We start from the raw sequence: 6,006 nt of genomic DNA, 5'->3' as shown, positions 1-6,006 counted from the left end.
AGAGACTGTGTAAGATATAATATATCACATTTAACACTTCTGAATGAAATCCTGCAAGTTTGAAATAGAAATATTGTTTCAGTGACAAGTTACAGGCAGCAATCACTTTTTGGCAGGTTGGAAATTGCATATTATCAGTTTTATTTTTCCCTTAAAGATTATCGAGCAGTTCTAAGGGACTGTTTGAGATATAATATTTGACATATGACCCATCTGAATGACATGCAGCAAGTTTGAAGCAGAAATAGTGTTTCAGTGACAAGTTATAGGCGGCAATCACTTTTTGGCAGGCTGAAAATGGCATATTATCAATGTTAATGTTCCTTTAAAAGTTATTCAGCATTTCTTAGAGACTGTTTGGGATATGATGTGCCACATATGATCCTTTTGGATGATACCCAACAAGTGTGATGCAGAAATATTGTTTCAGTGACAAGATATAGGCCACAATCACTTTTTGGCAGGTTGAAAATTCCATATTGTCAGTTTTATTGTTCCCTTAATGGTTATTTAGCAGTTCTGAGGGACTGTTTGAGATGTAATATTTGACATATGACCCTTCTGAATGACATCCACCAAGTTTGAAGCAGAAATAATATTTCAGTGACAAGTTATAGTCCACAATCACTTTTTGGCAGGTCGAAAATGGCATATTATGGGTATTAATGGTCCTTTAAAAGTTATTCAACAGTCCTTAGAGACTGTTTGAGATATAATGTGTCACATATAACCCTTTTGGATGATACCCAACAAGTGTGATGCAGAAATATTGTTTCAGTGACAAGATATAGGCCACAATCACTTTTTGGCAGGTTGAAAATGACATATTATCGGTATTAATGTTATTTTAAAAGTTTTTCAGCCATTCTAAGGGAATGTTTGGGCTCCTGTGTGTCACATTTAACCCTTCTTGATGATACCCAACAAGTTTGAAGCAGAAACATTGTTTTAGTGACAAGATATAGTCCACAATCACTTTTTGGCAGGCTGAAAATGGCATATTATCAATGTTAATATTCCTTTAAAGGTTATCCAGCAGTTCTAAGGGACTGTTTGAGATGTAATATTTGACATATGACCCTTCTGAATGACATCCGCCAAGTTTGAAGCAGAAAAAGTATTTCAGTGACAATAGACCACAATCACTTTTTGGCAGGTTGGAAATTGCATATTATCAGTTTTATTGTTCCTGTAAAAGTTATTCAGCAGTTCTTGGAGAGTTTTTGGGATATAATATGTCACATGTAACCCTTCTGGAATATATCCAACAAGTTTGAAGCCGAAATATTGTTTCAGTGACAAGTTATAGGCCACAATCACTTTTTGGTAGCGCTAAAATGCCATGTTCTCAGTCTTTATTCTGAACAAACAAGAAAGAGTCATGGTGATACTGGCACAATAGGTCTTTATTGTTTTAACTACTATTCGACAGTCTTATAACAAATATGAACAACGAGAGTAGACATACTAAACCTGTAGGCATTAATTATTCCATCGTGATGCGTGTAGTCATTCGTGACTGCGCTACACACTGAAAGCAACCTTCTGATAAGCATCATAATTCGGTTACAAGAAACGTTAAAGTTACATAAATGCATACCTTTGCCTAATAACAAAGGCATAAATGTGTTTGGGTTCCCCCCCCCCCACGTTATATCAGTTGCACAGAAGTAGCTGGCAACGCAAGTAATCCGGGCGCTGCAGCTTTAAGCAGCTGCGCGCGCTCCCGCGGACGGCAATCACTTTCTGGCAGACAATCACTTTTTGGCACAACACCTGAAACGACCGTGAGACGCTTCATTAAAACCAGGGGCGATTTTAGCCCATTTTTGGGGGTGCTTCAGCACCTCCAAAATGAATCAAAGCACCCCCAAAGATTTCTTACTTTTTTGGCAATATTTGCTGTTTGTGTGACACACTACTAAAAATATAAAAAGCATACAGTACTGTACTTGTTTGAGATGTAACATTTTAACAACAAAAGTATAGATAACCCCCCCTCCCAAAATGGTTTGTTCCAACTCTCCCCTGCTCTGGCTCTAGCGCTCTTGCTGCCAGAGCGATGGTGGCTGAGACGCAGCGGAGCTGAGGTGGAAGTGCCTGGCTTAAAACAGGACATATTAGCTGCATTTAACCTTCAGTTACTCTTTATATAGTTGGTAGGAGTCAGACCATGTTTCCTTTTAGCTGAAAAACATTACACCAGGTAACCTGCAGTGTTGAAAACGTGTTTTCCGACGATGTTTGCTACCCTACAATCCGTCCTGCTCTGTAGTAAATTCAGCGACATTTCACCGTCCTGTTGCTAACATTGAAATGTATGCAGACTATTTAAAATCTAAAACTTTAAATTCTCCGTAGCCTGCTGTTGTTACCACTGTCCTGTTTGAAATGGATACTAGCTAACTAACTAGCTAACTGACTGAATGCCCATTAACCTTATAACTCCTGGTGTGTGTGTGTGTGTGTGTGTGTGTGTGTGTACAGAGACAGCCAGGTTCATAATGGATATGAGGAAGTTTTTTCGAAAAAAGGAGCCACATTCAGGTAAAAGTGTAAAATCAAATGATCCGTCAATCAAGAATAATGTTGGATCAGTGTTTCAATATTTATATCTTTTATTAGATGTTCAAGTGGTTTGGTTATTTGCCTTATGGTTGAAAGTACACTGAGAGAGGACTTTTTGTTAGTGATCTTAATAGTATTTTTTCATATTAATTTAATTTTTCATCTAATTGAATACAATCTATTTGTGTATGATTGTCAGTCCAAAGAGGGAGAGAGGAAAGAGGGAACGTGAGGAGAAAGTACAAGGTCAGGAAGAACCAGGTAAGAAAACAGACAGGGAATAGTGACAGGCAAAACAGAAACTGTTAAACTGACAAAGAGAAAAAACCTGATTTTACTCACACAATCTGGAAGTTGTGTCCTCCCTATATTAAAGCTGCTATACAGAATCTGCAAAACAAACTGGGTTGAAACATTTTTGACCCTCTTTAACAACATTCCAACACAACATTATCATTGATTGGGGAGATTAAAATTAATGATATATTTTTATGTGGTTCAGCCACAACTCTACTAAAACCTCAGCCAGTAATAGGTAGGCCAACATTTGGACCGTCCAGTTGTCTGTATGACTGCCGCAGTACGTACATCACATTTGCACACTATCAGAAAGAGCCAAACAGAGCCCTGGTGGAGTGAGGAGCTGTAAAGAGAAGCAGAGTGCTCTGTTTATATTCTAAAAATGTTTTAAGCTTGTTTCAAAGATTCTGTACAGCAGCTTAAATGTTTTAAATGTTTTAAATGTTTTCCAAAAGCACACATACACTTATCAGTGTTTCTCAAACTTTTTACAGTGTGTACCACCTGATAAAAATGTCAAGCTCTCCCAAGTACCACTATGAAAGCATGAAACTCATAAATCTTACAACACAAAATTAGTATTATTAAATTAGTAAAATTAGTATCTGCAGTAAAGATTTTTTCATACATTGTATACATTCTACCACAGGCAAAGTTGCCTCCATTTCTATAGTTTTTTATTAATATTTTGTAATAATTTATTTTTAATCATTTATTCTGTTTTGGGAGTGTTTTTTATTTATCTGTATTATATTATACATACACATTAAAAGTAAATCTCTGTCCAAAAAATGCACTCAGTTTACTTTTTACTCACTATGAGCATCATTCATTATTCTCCCCCAGTAATTAAGGTTAGGATATGTATTTTTTTATTCCAATCCATTCTTCTTTTGCAGCATTTAAATAACCTTTATCAGATTTGATGATTTTGTTACAGACTTTTCAAAAAAGTGTTTTGTTTTTCTTTCACAAATGTGGGAATTAAATTGTGTTAAAATGTACAAAACAGTGATGTCATGTTTTGTGACGAGGACCCAGGCACAGAGAGACTTGATGAATTTAAGAATCTTATGATTTAATAAAGAAATTTGCAGACTTGCACAGAGATGGTAAAATTATGGTGACTGATAACGGAGATGAAGACAACAGACAATGAGGACAGGGAGGAACAGGGGTTTAAATGCACCAAAGTGACAGTCAGAGAGAACTCGGGACAACATTTAAGGATGCAGGGACTGACAGAGACAGGTTTATCTTGCCTGGCTGGGCAGCTCTCTGGGTGCTCAGCACCCCCAAAGCTCTGATTCTAGAATCGCCCCTGATTAAAACCCATCTGAAGCTGCCGGAGGAAACGGTGAAAAACATAGGGTTTGAAAGAGTGCATCGCATCGGGGCTCCGAAGACAGGAAGCGGGAGACCACGTCCTATTGTAGCCAAATTCGGCCACTTCAAGCAGAAGGAGCAGGTGAAGAGTCGCGGCAGAGAGCTGAAAGGAACGGATTTCAGCGTGAACGACCAGTTCCCCAGAGAGATCCTGGAACGACGCAGGGTCCTCTTCCCAGTCCGACGTAGTTTTATCCAGAAAGGCTCCCGGGCTGTCATCGCCGTGGACCGGCTCTACGTGGACGGACAGCTCTACCGCGACCCCGGCACCACTCCATGGCTGTATTGACCACACACCAGATAAGAATCCGCTACACTATTCTCTTCACTCACACTCTCTTGTATTAACTTTTGCTTAACTATGTAATATCAGTTTGCTAATTTAGTATAACGTCACCGTCACTCTCCGCCAATGCTTTAATTGGAATGTTTCTGTTTTTATTTCTTTTTCCCTCTCTCTCTCTTGTCGCGCACCTTGCTCTTTGGTTTATTTGCTTCTCTTTTCTATCACTGCGTCGATCACCTGTTTCCCTATCCATCCACAAACAACACTGTCTATTTCTACATGCTCACTCTGCACGATCACGCACACACATGCGTTTAAAGGCAACACATTTACAACAGCCACACAGCGCACACAGATATAGGACACACGCACACATTTGCTCATTTTAGTTATTATGCACACACATAGTCAGACCTATGGAGCTTCTCGCCGCGCATTTTCTTCTCTTTATTTACAAAAAAAATGATGTGTTTCCATTTTCCTCACCCGTCTAAGCGAGACACACAGCGTACATCATTAGCCACAAACACACAACTATGGGCACGCTAAGGTTTGTCACATGGAATGTGCATGGAGCTGGCTCTAGGGAAAAAAGGTTAAAAATACTTAACCAACTTAAAAAATTACAGGCAGACGTTGTTTTATTACAAGAAACCCACATGCCTGTCACAGGTTTGAATAAACTTAAAGCACCTGAGTTTCCTAATGTGTTCTCAGCCTGTTATAATTCTAGACAAAGAGGAGTAGCAATTCTAATACATAAAAATATTAATTTCACAGTACTCGATACAGTTATAGATCCAGAGGGCAGATTCCTAATCGTCAAACTGTCTATACTTAACCAAAAGCTATGTATTGTAAGTATATATGGTCCAAATGTTGATGACCCCTCATTCTTCCACAGTTTTTTTAGTACACTCTCCGAACACCTAGACTGCACAATTGTTCTTGGGGGAGACCTCAACCTGGGACTAAATGAAGAAATGGACAGGCTCAATACAGCAGGAACTCAGCGTAATTGGCAGTCCACAAATATAATCAAACAGTATATGAGCGACTTTGGTCTTTGCGATGCATGGCGCTCCCTTCACCCCAACAGTAAGGAATATTCTTTCTTCTCACATGTTCATCACTCCTACTCTCGTCTGGATTATTTTCTGGTCAGCAGCTCACTGCTGAGTAACATTTCAGACGCCGAGATTCATCCTATCCTATATCCTATACCCTGTATTTCCTTCAAGCTATCGTCCAATATCCCTTATTAATGTAGACCCTAAAATAATCTGCAAAGCTCTCTCAAAAAGATTAGAGAAAATAACCCCCCTTTTAATTCATCCTGACCAAACTGGTTTCATAAAAGGTAGGCACTCATCAACAAATACACGTAGATTACTTAATTTAATAGACTACTCATGCAGTAAAAACATTGAAACCATAATATTTTCTTTAGATGCAGAAAAAGCGTT

Source organism: Perissodus microlepis, chromosome 13 (genome assembly GCF_051167445.1).
Source record: "Perissodus microlepis isolate ML-2025 ecotype Zambia chromosome 13, ASM5116744v1, whole genome shotgun sequence".
NCBI lineage: Eukaryota > Metazoa > Chordata > Actinopteri > Cichliformes > Cichlidae > Perissodus > Perissodus microlepis.
Note: the sequence above shows the minus strand (reverse complement) of the source record.